The sequence below is a fragment of the Zootermopsis nevadensis genome, unplaced genomic scaffold, assembly GCF_977971745.1.
Source record: "Zootermopsis nevadensis isolate Lab colony 2312 unplaced genomic scaffold, Znev_1.0 Znev_ptg000030l, whole genome shotgun sequence".
NCBI classification, from domain to species: domain Eukaryota; kingdom Metazoa; phylum Arthropoda; class Insecta; order Blattodea; family Termopsidae; genus Zootermopsis; species Zootermopsis nevadensis.
In genome coordinates, this window is record NW_028259162.1 from 1,961,797 (window position 1) to 1,979,650 (window position 17,854).

Genomic DNA, 17,854 nt, shown 5'->3' on the forward strand with positions numbered 1-17,854 from the left:
ATTCTACTCACCTCCGCGGTAATACTAAAAGACAAAGACCGATCATTAATATGCTGAAGTACGTGAGTAGTTTTTTCAAAAGCACTTTCGTAACAAATAAACTAAAGTTTGTGCATCCATAACAAAGAAGCTCCATGAAAATGAAACCACCTCAAAGTCGAGATGAAAGTGTGGGGTTTATTAAACCAGATACGAAAGAAAAATTATTTCTTGAACAGAAGTCGCGTTCGTACGGAGGGCGCGGAGGGTGCAAGCAGTCTGCAACTAATATATATATTTATTATTAACTGCAAATGGGTTTATACCCGGTGTCAGTGACCTACAATAAGATACAGAACAATGAGACACAACAGAACAATGAGATACATCAACACAGAGACAGAACAAAACAACAACAACAAATGACACAACAAAAACAATAAGACACAACAAACAATGAGATACATCAACACAGAGACAGAACAAAACAACAACAAATGACACAACAAAAACAATAAGACACAACAAAAAAACATCCCACTCAAAATCACGGTTATCCTGACTGAGGGCTTTCCTCAGTCACTCCATCAAAATGTCGGGATGGTACTTCAAATTAGACCGTGGCCGTTTCCTTCCATGTCTCGTCCAATTCATTATTCATCTATCAACTTATCATTTAACATTAAATACTCTGAGATACGAACAGCGTTAATTAATTAAAACATAAATTCGAATAAATATAAACTGTTAATTTCGCTTAATTCAGACACTACCACGATATCATCTCCCTCCATTATTATCTAGCCTAAATTTATTTTCCAAACTATTAACTTACACCAGTTACGAGCCGTCTACGTTATTCTGTGATATGTCGTCGGCGTCTTTAATAATAACAGCGTGGCTAGACACACCACAACTTGTTCTACCAGCTCACATGGGAATCACCATGGCAACGTAAACACAAACTCTGCTTATAAAGACGCCATACTGTGGTGGCGTTCGAAACCAGGCCAATACACCACACGCCTCACAACCTTATACACTAGTGCGTCAGTTGAGTTGTTCGCAAACTTGGTAGCCTAAAGCCGCTCCTGTGACGTCTTTGTTTTCGTACTTAGAATACAGAGTTTTGCCCTGAATTTAAGCCTATACATGTTTAACTAGCAGAACCGAAAGTTTCAACACCGCTGATACGAAAACCTACCACTGAGCACGACCCCCGGCAAATTTAATCGACTTCACATCTCCTCGGTTTTAAAAGTGGGTTTATTCCCCAAGAAGTTTCCCGATCAAAATTTTGTGTGCATCACTGGTCTCTAACATCCCGGCCACAGTCTGAATATCAAACTAGACACAATTGAGACAGAGGCCTCTTCGCTTATTTCTCAATGTCTCTTTCTTTCGAATCAGATTCTACTTATCCTTGTCAATTTTTCTTTATTAACTTCTGCTTTCATTTTATTATCTCGCTATTTATTCACCACAGTCCCTTCCTCGCTCACCCATTCCTTTCCTTCTCCATTTTTATTCACTTCCATTTTGCTTCCTATTCTCCTCACATAACACCCTGTATTCGATAACACTCTGTATTCGATAACACTCTGTATTCGATAACACCTGTATTCTATAACATTCTCTATTCGATAACATCCTGTATTCGATAACACTCTGTATTCGATAACACCCTGTATTCGATAACATTCTCCATTCGATAACATTCTATATTCGATAACACCCTGTATTCGATAACATTCTCTATTCAATAACACCCTGTATTCAATAACATTCTCTATTCGATAACATTCTCTATTCGATAACATTCTCTATTCGATAACACCCTGTATTCAATAACATTCTCTATACGATAACACCCTGTATTCGATAACATTCTCCATTCGATAACATTCTCTATTCGATAACACTCTGTATTCGATAACATTCTCTATTCGATAACACCCTGTATTCAATAACATTCTCTATTCGATAACACCCTGTATTCGATAACATTCTCTATTCGATAACACCCTGTATTCGATAACATCCTGTATTCGATAACACCCTGTATTCGATTCGCTTTTATCCTGCCGTTTAATTTCCTTTACAATTTATTTACCGGGTCCCGCAATGGTTTATTTACATTACTTTTCATTTCATTTTCCTTATGCATTTATTTATTTACTCCTCTCCTCTGGCTGCCTGCCATTCCTCTACCACTTACCACGCAAACCAACTTGGACACGTCCCAACTGCATCCTACGATACAGCAGAATCGAAAAGGCGAACTACGGCGGAACTGAAGACCAAAGGCCTTGCAGAGCAAGAACAGGTACAGTATTTTGAAAATAACTTTTAAGAAGAACTGGCGAATACCACGGTATTCGGGCTCAGGGCCAAATGTCGAACCAAAGATCACATAAACACGAAGATGGGAGCATTTACTACTAACCACGACATATGGTGAATGGTACAAGTTTTCTCCTCTCTCAAAAAAAAGCTCCAAAGCTTAAAGCAAGTTCAGTGATACATTTTCTGAATCTCGGCGATGACACTAACAGTAAACACGTCTAATTTGTGCTATATAAAGAGAGACACGATGGAATTTCAGCAAAAAAAACAAAAACAGGATCCTTGGACGAAGGGTTTCACAGCGGGCGCTTTTCAATTGTTTCGCCTTCTAAACCGGGTTGCTATGGAAATCGAGAGGTAATCGATAGAACTCATGGGTAGGGGATATATTCACGAGGTAAAATTGAGGAATGGGTGGTGTTCATAGAGGAATATAGTTGGAACATAAAAATTTAAGTTAATCAAACTTTTTTAATCCTAAAAGCTGAATCGAGTTCGTTCTTAGCTCTACTCCCATATCCACTCGCCGACACAAAGGAAAAAGAGCTCGATTACCCCAAGGAACACGCATTTTTTACGCCGTATCGTCACAACACTTCATACCAGCCGCGTGTGTTCCGCATTTGCATTGTGTAGTTGCCACAAACCTACACCAGGGATCGCCAACTACCCAGCCTCCTATCCAACGGAAGTCATGGTTCTTGCCTCGGGGGGTTAAAGCGACCGAAGCGTGAAGATAACCACTCTCCTATATCTACAGCCCAGGTTAAGAATGCATGGAATTGAACCTACACTTCCCCATACGTCTGCACAGCTTTGACACAGAGAGAGAGATAGAGAGAGAGAAACATGGCAGACAAACATGTGAGAAAAACGTCTACCTGGAATCGATAATAGTTCACTGATAATAACAAAATTAAGGGAAATAATGACACACAAACTTAAATCATGAACCTGTTCAGAATGACGTACGTTTCTTCCTATTTTGAAGGTACTTGTCCAATTCCGATTATAACTTTATTAACTACAAACGTTAAAAATGCCCAACATGCCCAATTCCGCGGTCAACTCTCGCTTAAAAAGTCTAATCACAATAAAATCTTTTTATTAAATATTAAAATATTAAATTATTACTATAATTAACATTTAAAATATATTAAAATATATATTAAAATAATGCTCTTTCTATCGAAATGTTCGATTTACAATTAGAGCATCGAACATTTCGATAGAAAGAGCATCATTTTAATATATATTTTAATATATTTTAAATATTAAATGTTAATTATAGTAATAATATTTTAATATTTAATAAAACATTTTATTGTGATTAGACGGTTAAAATAAACAATTATAATCATCACAATATGACGCAACAATATCACCTCTTAAAAAGTCTGTATTTATTCGACCGGCAGAAAAATTCCCCACTTTCACGAAATCGAACGGTTCATCACCGTTTTCACAAAAGCCATCCTTCTGACCGTATCCTGAGCACGTAATACCAATATCACGACTCAATTCACGCAGTTCACAACTTAACACCAAAATCCTTGTCTGCGATGCCTGATAATATTAATCCTCGTATACCAATTTCAGACGAGAATATTTAAGCATTTTTTTGTGCTTCTGAACGCGTGTTACATGACGTGTCATTACGTTCCACTTCATTTAACAACCCTATTAATGTCATGTTAAAATCCATGTAAGTCTGTATCTAGAAACATGAATTCCAAGCAACTTTCCTCTGCGTGTCGACCTGTAAGCCACTGTTGCAACGAACTGCTAACAGCTGTCACTGTGAATCACGCCTGCAAGCTAATATTGCGTCTCACAACTTTACTTCCGAACCTCTGCAGCAGCTGACACCCGAGTGGCGTTATGCAGGAAGATGGAGAAATTTCAATCGACTGTACACTTTTCCAGGCCAGAATTGTCTTACATCAACGTGTTAACGCAGTGATACTTGGTATGTATATGATTCCACTACAAGTTACTACGGAACGCATAAAGTGGCGATATAATTTTGGAATTGTCAGCACAAGAATGTTCCGGAATAGTAATAATAAAGAGTCACCGAGTCCCGAATGCTTGGTCCTCAATAACTCCTATATATATTACACTCTCTCTCCCTTTGCATGAGTATGGTATGCAAAGACGAAAAAACGTACCAAAATAATATAAAAATTTAGGCTCCACAAAGGGAAGAATGATCTTAATTAACCGAACATTTTGTAAACTACTCGATTAATATCCTGCACCATGGAATTTTAGTTAGTCTGTAAGTACTTATAGATGCTACAATGATCTATTACAGTTAAAAGATAATTTAATTTTGGAGGTTTTCCACTGTCTAGAAATAAACATATTCGACGTTTCGGAAGGTGACTGACGATGAAAGAGTACATCTTATCTTAACTACAGGTAATATCCAAATTGGGGGTCTCGGGTTCGATTCCCGGCGGTGCCCGAATTTATAACTTGTGTTGGGCAAGGCCGTGGTCTAGGCAACACGGAGTTTTCCTCCGTGGCATCCCAACAATTACTCCATTCACACACAGAAGAAGGCAATGGCAAACCACTTCTGGATCATCTGCCAAGAACGTATATGAACAGGTCCCAGTCCGAGAAAAGGATGGAAGGATCCTGTTCATATGGACATGTCGTCAGACAGAACACTAAATAATAAATAAATGAAATAAATATCCAAATATGAAAACGTAGTTATACAAAATCATGCGAAATATAACCTAAAATTTTCGCGAAATGCAAACATACCTCTTATATCGGCTGACGAAATCCAAAGAGATTGGTTAGCCTGTCGTGTATTCCTTGTACCTCTTATCACTCATTCCACAAGAATCTGAAACAAATATTTATAACCTTACTCACCAAAATTAGCACAGACATGACAAACATTCAAATAACTGAGTGCCACAGTCAAATGATCGGGGAATCCTTCCATGTATTTGGAAGGTCCCCGGTTCAAATCTCGGTCTGTAGAGCAGCATTTTCTGACTGAAATTCTTCGCGATTTTCCTCAGTCCCTAGAAGCAGACCTTAAATGAGGCCACGACAGTTTCATTCGGCATTCTTCCAAATTTATCATTCACTGAACATTCTACCAAGACAACTCAGCTGATTTAAAAGTCCTAATCGCAATGATATTGCTTCCCTGAGCCAAGTAAGTGCTTTGTGTACTCTGATTTCGACCGAACCCAATAATTTGTCTTACTTCTCTGTCTCCTGAAGCCAACCCTTTTAAAAGTGCACTAGGTGATTTCTTTTCCTCATTCCCCTCCTCACACAATTAGATAATCCTTTCTTGTTTCTTCCAGCAAAGTTTATAATTCACTTAACCTTTCGAAGTACAGTGGTAACTATACGTACCACCTGATTCAACAATCAATAATTATACATTTTGTATTTATGTGTTTCGTACGATTCTCATTTTAAACAGCGATTATTCCCTTAAACAGCGTTAACCAGCTGATCTTTGTAATGGTGAAGTGTGGTGTTTTCTTCGCGGTACGGACTGAATTCTTAAATGTAATTTAGACGAACTATGATTCTCAATGTAAACAGCGATTATTTCCTTAAACAGCGTTAACCAGTTGATCTTTGTAATGGTGAAGTGTGGTGTTTTCTTCGCGGTACGGACTGAATTCTTAAATGTAATTTAGACGAACTATGATTCTCACTGTAAACAGCGATTATTTCCTTAAACAGCGTTAACCAGTTGATCTTTGTAATGGTGAAGTGTTGTGTTTTCTTCGCGGTACGGACTGAATTCTTAAATGTAATTTAGACGAACTATGATTCTCACTGTAAACAGCGATTATTCCCTTAAACAGCGTTAACCAGTTTATCTCAGTAATGGTGAAGTGTGGTGTTTTCTTTGCGGTACGGGCTGGAATCTTAACTATTATTCAGACGCGTGTCGGATCTGAAGGGCTAATAAGGCAACAGTGACGCAGCCACCAGCACGAAATGGCCTTTCTCATTCGATGACATCAAGGAAAATGTTCGCCTTCTGAACAGCAAGTTGAATTGAAGCTACTGAATTCCAAACAACCTGACAAGTGTGAACTAGGGTCTGAACACAAAGTATTTCATTTAATCCGGAGTCCACACCCGCTCTTGCACCTACGCGACAACAGCCGGAGTACTGCAAAAGCGGACTATGTAAACTTTTTTTTTTAATTTCTTGGAAATCTGTCGAATGCATACAGCGATCACTACGCGGTTCAATGGCAAAATACAAGCGAACGCTAATCAACGAGAACAGCTTATAACGACAACAAAATTCATTATTTAAGGACAGTTTATCTTATGAATTTCAGTGTTACTTAAATTTCTGTTTTCTTTATGTGAAGTATGATAAGGGACAACAAGCAATTAGGTGAAGTTTACCGTCTGTTACACTCATTACACAATAAACATAATTGCTTCTCTCCTTTACGTATGCACTCTCTTCTAAGGGTAATTTTAAATTATGGAAGAGTCACTGTCCCGCCAACAGCATAGAAGAACCCACGAAAACCACAAGGAAATGTAATTAGGGCAGCCGGTCTCTGAGAGCGAACACAAGGCGTATTAACCACAACACCACTACCATATTTAACCTTGTTTCCAGTCATCCGATTCGTTCAGAAGTCGCAGACAGAACACGTCGCCCAACAACTACAATTTCACAAGGCGAGAGTCAGTTTCCGGGTATTATGATGCTAAAGTGACACGTATTTTATAGCCGCCGCAGGTAAGAGAAGTCGGTACCCTGTGGCAGATTTCCCCCGGGGAAAGGGTTACGACCCACCCGTTCCCCGTGATAAATAAGTAACAACTGAAAGTCGTCTTACATTGGGCAATGCAGAGTCACTGACTTATTCTGTGCTTCGTTCGTCATTTTTGGTTTATTCAAAGAAGTGTACCGCTGTAAAACAAAGGACACATGACCTTGTGTGATAAGAAGATTTAAAATGGGTTATCGACATATGTTAGACGATGCAGTTACGTTCGTATAGCCGAAAGCCGCTTCCAAAAACGCTAAATAAAAAAATACACAATGTTGTAATTTTAAGTTTTGATTTGAGCGGTTGCACAAGCCAAATCTTCTTCTCTGGAAGACAAAAGAGACGCGGAACTAAGAATATCTGGGCAAGGGAGGAAAATATAAACGGGGATTTAGGACATTATGCGGTTCGGTTGATATTTATGCAGCTAGTCAAGAATCGATTTATATTTATGGTACCCAAAGTCTCGCCACTGCATTCACAAAACTTCCAAAACCGTAATTAATTTAATCCAGTACAAGTTTTGGACAGAATTCTTTAGTATACGTTTTAATAATATACTAACGTATAAGAATTTCTCATGTCGTTTCTACCTTTGATGATTCTCGTACTAATATGCATTTATTATTACGAATGTGTGTTACATGCCCTAACAATTTCATTTTTCTTGAAATAACAAACCTAACAACGTAAATTGCAGATTCTGCCAATATATTATTGTTATTATTCCTTACGTACGTCATCTCTAGGCGAAGAATATACTGAGAATGACCTTAAGTCTTTTTTGCTTTTGTTTCGTCTGGCTGCAATAGACGAGCTATTTTTGATTCTAAACAACTGTATTCAGGAGGTCAATGTGAACAAAAGATATTAATCAAGTTTTACATTTGTTTTATGTATCGAAGGATATAACATAAAGCATAATTTTACTGCTGCTGTTTGGAACTCTTAAGTGTAACAAGGTCATTTATTTCGCTTATTGAGATCGAACTTCTTTGTATAAGAAAAGCGCGGAGCGTTGTCAGAATATCTCAAGAGATAATAATCCGTGACTACTCAGTTTAAATAAAAGGGCAATGTTTACAGCTTCAAGAAATTCCCGTCGCTTTGCTCATATGTAACCCACGGCTGCGTCCATAAATGTACTGTGCGTACTTCTTTTGAAATGTGCAACATCAGATCTGCACGCACGTTCTCTCTCTCTCTCTCTTTATGTGTGTGTGTGTGTGTTTTAACAACGTAAGCACACATCCATTATGACTACCTTATCTCCGGCGCAGTGTTCGCAAATGTTCCCTTCTGTACTGAAATTTAATAGCCAGTATCCTACATTTTCACAGTGACCTGCAGAATAAAAGTCTAATCCAAAAGACTCCAGTTAATATATTTCAATTTATATCTTAAAATTATACAATGCATTACAGCGTATGAAACAAGCCTATGTTCAAACAAATTAAAATTCTTGTATAAAGCATGACCCCCAAAATCCCCTACAAAACGAAGTCGATCGGAGAGAAATACTTTCTGTGGTCAAGCATCCAATCAGAAATCCATTCAGAAATATAAAAATTATTTTCATCAGAGGACAAGAATCAAAAGTCGAAACAAGTTAAATAATGACTTCTTTCGTATCTGCTGTATGCCCCCTTGATATGGCAACAGCGACCAAGAGTCCGTCCGGCACAGACCAATATGCTCCGAAAGCAATTCTCGCGAAACGACTCCCGCCTGCAGTACTTCGTTTAGACTATAAGCACGACAGACGTGTCGAAGAAGTTGCCGGCCGCCCGGCCGCAGGCGGACCTGCGAACGACGCGTGACCGAAGCTGGCGCTGATTTCAGTAATTCAGAGTGGATGATCTACGTTTAACATCTGCACGCATTAATTAATCAGCTCTCTAATTCCTTCTTTCCTCTGTTTCTCTGCGTCACTTTTCCTTTGTCTTTTAATTCACATTCTTCCTTTAACTAAATCTTTTTTATTTATTTTTCTACACATCTCCTTTCTTCCCCTTTTCCTAATCCTCATTCTCTTACTCATTCCCGTCGCGACAGCGTGACTGGATCCTTGGCTCCTTCAACGAGACGCATTTCCACGTGTTCCTCTCCCCAGAAGATGTAATTCCGCCGCAAAATTTCTCAACGCGTCTGTGGAAGCAGGTAACAGAGTCCCAGGTCTACAGAGGACGTCGCGCGTATCTAAACAACTTAGGAAACAGAAAGACGTACCAGCGCCGAAATTGCCAATGCATACTGATTAGCCGTGATGACGTCGGGGGCCAGTTAAAACCTCTCGTATGACGCTTATCAACTACGAGGCGAAAATTGGGCAAACTGCTACTCCGAACACAGGATGTGCGTGATAATCATGTTAACTATTTTACTAATTCGTTCACAGCTTCGAGTGAGGAGGTACAACGTTTATACGCGTGTGATCAAGACTTACTCACTTCACAGAACTGAGAATCTGACACCAAACATGAATTCCGGAGATTTGTACACACACGGACAGACGTCCCGAAGCGAAAAGACACCAAACGCATAGTCAGCCCGCGATTGGACAATAAAACTGTCGCCGGATTTAGATTCTGGACAACACCGTGTTCAGGTCGACGACGGTCAGCACTCGGCCTCATATCCAGAAGGTGTCGTGGACCCTTTCCCTCAGGACAAGGATTCCGCAGTGTTAAGCTAATCGTTCACTTCAGTCTCAGGGTACCTGTGGCTTCAAATCCACCCCTTTCATACGTTTAACTCTTTGAAGTCGAAGCTTTTCTAAATAACTTTCAAAAACCCATTTCTTACCTCTAAGAAAACACAAGGTTTCTTCATAACGACAATCAATTGCTTAACGTTTCAGACGAAATAATCGCTGTTTATTCTTAGAATCATAAGAAACCCACTCAGAAAAACTGACTTTTAAATCAAATTGTATATATATTTACCAATGGGCATCAGAGGGTTAATTACGTGGCGTTTAATCACAGTGATGGCGTTTGTTATACAAAATTATAATAAGCTTCATGACTTAAGCGTCCCGCTTTGTACAGGCAAGTAATTGCAATTTTCTACACAGTCTGAGGCACTAACTTGTATTTCCTTGCTGCGCGATCATCCTACACTTTGGCTTCATGCACACTAGGTTTACGGCCAATGCAAATGTATATTTGAATTCTATGGTTCTGTATATGTTGATTCTTTATTGCGATAGCCTGAAAATACTCGTGTAGCCAAGCAGATGTTGGACACAAATTTATGCCCAGTTTATGGAACCATCCTGCTTGGTATGATAAAATGTACAGGGTTACCTAAGCCTGTATGAGTATTTTTATCACAATTGAAGCTGAATTGTTCTGCAGAAACATCTAACTAAAATCTAATTTTTATAGTGGGATATATTTCTGCGTCAGGAATGTTTTACATCAGTAAACACCTCAAAATTTAGGGGGCTATAAATCGTGGAAATAATATCGGATATTAAAAGGGAGATATTAAATAATTAAGATATCATACAGTTAAATTTACATATTATCATGTTCAGAATATGTCTCATATAGGACATTAGTGTATGCTTACATTTATATTTCTAACACATGCTTATGATTAAAATATTTATTAATCTTAAAACATAAATTTACGAGGCTATTCGAAAACTTGAAATAAACTACTATATAAATTTTTTTTACTATAAATCTTCTATAAAGTTATGTTATCATCCACTTCTTTCTAGACACCAGCGCTATTTTAATGTGATAATATGCAAAGGAAAATCGCGGAAGTGTTAGGTCAGGACTGAAGGTAATCTGGTCGAATTTCGAAACGAATACCCCACAAGTAAAAGTTCGGGGCGTCATCGATTCTCCTACCCGCTAGGTAGCATTTGCTAAGAGGGACCGAAGACATGAAACATTCCCTAAAAACCAGTGGTAACTATATATACCAGCTATTTTAACAATCAGTAACACTGCATTTTTTATTTGTGTTTCGTATAATTCCCAGTGCAAACAGCGATTATTTCCTTAAAAGGCGTTAACAAGTTGATCTTCGTAATGGTGAAATGTTGCGTTTTCTTTGCGGTACGGACTGAATGTTAATGCGCAACACCGCGAGCTGCGGATCTCATTTAAAAATAGGAAATTAGCCAAAACTTCCCCTCGCCCCCGTCTCCTCCCTCGGAAGAGCTGGACCCTGGAACTGAGAGGGTGAATCCAAACTAAGAGGATTCCCAGCAAGTAGTCTTGTAGCCCGCTGCTTATGACTTCTGCGTACGATTACAGAATTCTGAAAACCATTTCTTGGCGTAGCGTAATTCGAGCACAAATCGATATGTGGGTCTCGTAATTACAAGTTCCAGAGTACTACAGGAAGACGAGAAGAATTGAATAAACGCAGTTTGAGATCTGAGGAGCAGACGGATATAATGAAGACTCAACCGAGGTATAAAAATTTCAAACTGCATATATTTTTTCCTGCGATTACCTTTTCAATCCAGTGATCTTATTATGAGAAACTCTGAGTTTAGCTATCGGAAGAGAAATTCTTTCAATGTACAACGTGAAATGTCTATTCACCTTACTTTCCATCTAACCACTCATCCATCCATACATTCTTCCAATCAGTCATTCACTGGTACGTACATCCACTTATATGTCCGTGAATTCACATATTCATACAAATATCAGTTCATTCATACAAGAAATTCATTCATACCTCCAGTAATGTATTTATTTTATTCATTCATCCAACTATCCGTTCCCAAATCTATTTTATTAGCAGCTCATTCATTCTACTCTCCAATTTGAATGTCATCAAAATAAACTTTTCAAATCTAAAACTTCTTGACGATGGTGAAGAGTCAATTGAATAAAATTTTTCTTGGATATTATCCATCGTCTAGTAAATAAAATATAAAACGTAAAACGACGTTTCGGAGATGGGGCTCTATCTCCGTCTTCAGGTTCCTACTCAGTTGGATTAGCTCTAGCTAGTGGGCCCAACTGTGTAGGAACCTGAAGACGGAGATAGAGTCCCATCTCCGAAACGTCGTTTTACGTTTTATATTTACTAGACGATGGATAATATCCAAGAGGTCCGGAGATAGGGATTAGCTCTATCTAGTGGGCCCAACTGTGTAGGAACCTGAAGACGGAGATAGAGTCCCATCTCCGAAACGTCGTTTTACGTTTTATATTTACTAGACGATGGATAATATCCAAGAGGTCCGGAGATAGGGATTAGCTCTATCTAGTGGGCCCAACTTTGTAGGAACCTGAAGACGGAGATAGAGTCCCATCTCCGAAACGTCGTTTTACGTTTTATATTTACTAGACGATGGATAATATCCAAGAAAAATTTTATTCAAAATAAACTTTTGTTCTTGATGAGACAAGCTGTACATCCATCACTGTCTGCACCGAATTATCTCATGAATTTAGGTACAGTAGCAATTTTAGGGATTACGGTCCTCTGGGTTGTTGTGCCATCTAAATTTATGGTTGTATACCATCGGTTTGTAGGAGCATGATACCTCCATCTTCAGGGCGCTGTCTCTTACGATACGTTACACAAATCTAAAACTACTCGGCCAAGTTCTAGATGTCGTCAACCTTGACACCTGCCCTTTTACATCGTCGAAAGAAAATATTCGAGTCGCGCGTTACTGATCCAGCCCCCAGGAATATTCTTGTTTTTGTGAGCGGGGAATTAATTTCGCTAATTACGCATAGCAAGATTTGGAGGGAACAGCAGGTACACAGCGTGTGGGATAACGACGCACTCGGTGGGACTCGGCTGGATGTCTACGCTCTGCTGGAAGCGTAGAATTATCTACACCTTCTGTACTCTGAGAAGCCCGACTGTGAGTCGTGCTGAGATCTGCTATTTCTTGATAAACCGGGGTAAGATCCTGTCTCAATGCAAGTCTCGCCTTCAAAAGCGAGGCTCTGGTTAACGAACCATGGACGTAAAATCATTATATCTTACGTGCTGTGTTGTATGCGTAAGTTAGAACAATGCCCTTTGATATTACGTCTCCAAAGGGTCCTACTGACCAGCTTTTGATATCGTTAGCAGCGATGACAGATGAATTTGGAGCACTGTGGACCTAATAATCATGCAAAATCAAAGTACGTGGTTATGCCTCAGTGTCGCTTTCCTTACCAAAATTTCCACCCCGAACGAAGGCGAAACTTAAAGTTCGGCAAGATCTACGTTGGACGCGGAGAAAATTCCAGAAGATCGAGACATGGTTTAAAATAATTATATTTGCTATGAAGAAAATATCACAATAAAATTTGTGTTACATTACTTCAGTGCCGTAATTTATGTATCGATTTGGCTTGAAGCTCCATGTGTTTAAAATCCGAAATAACTGAAAAGTCTATCAATCACAGTTCAGTCTGTTATTAAGTTTATTAATTTGTCTGTTAATTACTTATTTTATATTGTAATTTTTTAATTTTTGTTATGATCGTATTTATCTGCTGTGATACACAAAATAAATGTTTTGAATTATTATCATTCCATCTATTCACCACTTTATAGAGTATTTACTTCTGTGTACCCGAGACAAACCTTGCCCCTGAGGTAAATAAAGCAGCAGCTATTTCCTTATTATTATTATTATTATTTGCCACGGTATATGATAATATTATTAAAATCATGTTATAATTTTCAGAAATAGTACGTAAGGTAAGTTATTTTGTCATAGTTAAAGCCATTTTCATAATTGATTACATCATACACGTGGTCTAATTCTCTACAGCAAAATGGAGGTTGAAATAACAAACGCGGTGAAAGCACAAACTTAATTTGCAAGCCACTCACGCGTGGCTGGTTACATCAAACAGTGCAAATACAGTTACATGCACTACACAGGATGTACAAATTATTTATGACGGTGCCAACAACACACAAAACCGAAACAAAATAAAGAATAATTTAACAGTGGTCATTCCCAGTTAGGTTAGGTTAGCTTAGCTTAGGTTAGGTTAGGTTGGCAGGGCATAAAAGTACAGAAGTTGCTGTTTGCGACTTCATCGCAACGGCCAATTAAAAATATGTATAAAAGTCGTTCGCAAAAAATGTAATTCAGCACGACAGGGCAACAATTACGTGTAATACTAATTATTATTCTGTTCCGCTGGGTCAATGTTACACAGATAACGAACAATGAACGATACAAATTTGTTTCTTTTAAAAAAAAAGTTGTCAGTGGAACCACGGTTCCGGAGAATTTGACGTAAATACGTCTATACGGAAAGGAAGTTTATATATTGGCTTTATTCTAAATATTTCCTTTATACATTCTTTACAATTGAGATAAGTTTGATTAAGACATTGCTTAATCAACTTGAATTAGTTACGCTTAAAATGGGTCTGTGGTAGCTGAATGTAATGTAAAGTAATGTAATGAAATTTAATGTAATGTTTTATAGGTAACAACAATGCCGAGTAAACAGATGACGTTTCCTAGGTAACATAACAATGCAGTTACACTTTTTCGTTTCCCTTTTTGCCGAATGACACTGACCCTAAAATATAGACGTATTTACGTCAAAATTGTTGCAAGGACCAGAGACACTTTAACTTTATCCGGGTGCGATAATGTCTACTTCCTGCTATGCACGTACCAAATACAAAAAACATTCCTCAGAATGCAGTCATTATTAGACCAGACAGTCCAGTGAGACCACCCATCCAACACTTCGTTCTGCTGTTGAATCTGGCCTCCAAAAGCCCTTTTCAACAATCCAATGCATACGTCATATGTAACTTGTGGCTTTGTTCTATTTGATAATGTTTCAATATCCCATGCCTATGATTTTTAAAACAAAAGAGGAAATAATTAAACTGAACGTTTCATGGTGGATTAGTCTAAATCACCCTGCAGGATTTACATTATCCTATTGGATCTGTATTTCTGCGCGGTTCAATACAGTGCAGAGAACATACACAATAACCGCCATATTTGAATAAACTATTGGTTATATTTTAATTTCCCAGACAGAAGGGCAACGATATTGGACAGTTCAGTCTCACACTGACTACGAGCTGAAAATCCAGGGTTCGATTTCGAACAAGGGAGTTATTTTCATCAGCTTATGAAGCCAGCCACCTATCCAACATGTAACTGGAGTTAGGGCGGTCGAAGCGTGAATCTAACAACTCACATCTGTTTACCACAAATTAACAGGGACTTTTTATATGTCAATAAATCACAGCCTGTTTGCTATCTCTACTCTTTGCTTCCGTTTTATATATTTTTCATTAATCCATCCATCCTGTCTCTCACTAATGCATTAATCTTTAACTTTAACCCCTTCCTCTGTTTGCTTCTTAAGGTGGCGACTGACTTGTAACATTTGCCTGTAATGTAACGTGTTACAAATCGAGCATTACACAAGTGAAGACAGCGAACGGAGCCGCTCGATGCGAGCCGCTCACGCTCGCGGGCGCTCCATCGTGTTGTCGGTTTTTTCGCGAATCCCTTTGAGTGTTACATTACAAGTCAGTCAGTCAGTCGAGCGGCGTCGTAACGAGCATTCACGAGTTCTTTAGATAAGAGTAGCGTATTAAATGAAACAAAGATAACACAACCTCCACGTCCGACATATTGAATGAAATGAATGGAGCACACATGAGCACAGTCGAGCCGAGCGTTCAAAACGAGCATTCGATGCGCCTCACCAGTTGTGGTGTAATGTAACATGCTCGCCGCGAATGTTACATTACGAGTAAATGTTACAAGTCAGTCGCCACCTTAAGACTTAAGACAGAGCTGCCGATAATAACGGAACCGCACCAAAGCTGTGGGCGTAGGAACATCCGGTGTACTGTATCAAGCCGTTACCGACTGAGCAAAGCACAAACCGAATTAACAGAACGATGCACTCAAGATTAATCAAAGTCTGCAAATAATCAGAGCAGCTTTATGTCAGCGCTACTATACATAAATACACAGTAATGCGAGACGCACATCCCGTCAGCGTTTCCATGGTGAAATGCCATGACGTCAACTCTTACCTGGAAAACTCCCTCCATCTGTTTAATTCCACAAAGAAGGTCTGATAGGGAGAGCGTATGAAGAAACCAGGAGTAATGGTTTGATGGTATTTGCAGTATTTCTTCGTGCGTTAACGACTGAAAATATTTTAAGGATAACTGAGTTCTGATTTTACACGCTGGGAGCGTTCATTCTTTTTTTATCACACAAGATTAATTAAATTGAAGGAAAACTGAAGCCGTCAGGCTTCCGAAATGGAAATAAAAATGTTACGAGATTACACCGCGCGACACCAAATAGGACAGTCGCCATCCTAGACAACAAAAACGCACACAAACATCCTAAATGTTCTTGGTATACGTAAACTTCGGCGCAGAAGCTCTGATTGATACAATTTAACCTGATTTCGAACGTAGTCCACGGTCCCCCGAAACAAAACATGACATCTGAGAAGTGAACAAATTAGGACAAAGAACAGAGAACGCGCCAAGCCATCAATCAGGACCCCGATCGCATGTCGAGGGAAGGTCCATCCATCACGTCACCTCCAGCAAACCCACCCTCAACACACAATAAAACTTTCAATTGAAATACAGCCATAATAATTGAAGCGATTTATTTTACAGATGGTCTTGAAAGAAGGTATCTTTTTTTTTTAACTTCAATTTAAAATTAATTTATCGAGTCTCTTCATGTTTAGTTTTTGTTTTCGGGATTCAAATGAATTTGGGTTGGGGGGGGGGGGGTTTAAATCGATACGTAACTGTATAAAAAGTTGCTAGTACTCATGAAATTCAGATTTCACTTCACCAATCACCAACGCCTACTAAAAGCGACATCTACAGCCATGTTCATAAGTAATTCTGCAGCACTGACCACTTCTCTCGAAGCGGAACAAAAAAAATGTCATTAAGCAACCGGATTGTATCTTCCACCCTCGTTGCTCTCACGGTAACATGATCCTGAGGTACTAGATACATGAGGACGTACATAATCACACATCGTCCTGATGATGGAGGCAATAAGTTCCTCCGAAACGTCGTTAAATATCTAAAGGACCATGCAGTGCAATAACATTCGTCGCTGGAAGAACCTGAAATCTCACCGGAATTATGTGGATTCAGCAGAATGGTTTGTATCAGATTTCGCTCTCGTGAAATCGCCCTCTGGCGGGTTTATGTTGAACCTCCCTGGTAATGTCCTAAAGACAACAGATTAAGCGTCTGAACATACAAGTACTTCAAATGTCCTTCAGATAAGAATAAGGCGTGTCAGGATCCTGTCCAAATTTCGTTTCTCTCTGCAGCTAATTTGAGTGATAAATATCGTCTCGCAGGACCGAGCATCTATTTTATGGCTCACACTGTATCTGAAGTCAAAACATCTGTGAAATGAACATTGTAAAACAAATCAAGTAGAGGAATGGAATTAAATTGTTACAAAGAGAACAGAGGGCGGAGGGAAGAGTTTTAAGCGGAAGCTGAGTAAATTCAGCTGACAGGTTAGGTTAGGTAGAAGTGGGTGTAGCAATTGACAGAAGACTGAATCACGAATGGAGTCTAAAAATAGAACCAGAAAGATTCAGAGGCGGTCCATGCCTTGAGTTGCTTTGTCGTAGAAATGAACTCTAACAAAAGCATATTACTCTTCTTGGTACTGTAAAGGCGTGTAATTTGCCTCATTAATCACACCTCATTAGACTTATGTTAATTTGTCGATGACACAAATCTAT

At 38.9% G+C, this 17,854-nt stretch overlaps 1 protein-coding gene across 5 annotated transcripts in view; it reads right to left on the minus strand.

Annotated features, from left to right (window-relative positions):
• The window catches only part of LOC110827816 (potassium voltage-gated channel protein Shaw), a 90,660-nt gene that overhangs the window by 46,396 nt on the left and 26,410 nt on the right, over nt 1-17,854 (minus strand). For 3 of the 5 annotated variants that reach the window (XM_022059859.2, XM_022059858.2, XM_087358618.1), the window contains exon 2: nt 5,104-5,188. The exons of the other annotated variants lie outside the window; for them this stretch is intronic. The gene's annotated coding sequence lies outside the window, so the exon portion shown is untranslated. The remainder of the gene's footprint in view (nt 1-5,103; nt 5,189-17,854) is intronic. 5 annotated transcript variants of the gene reach the window in all.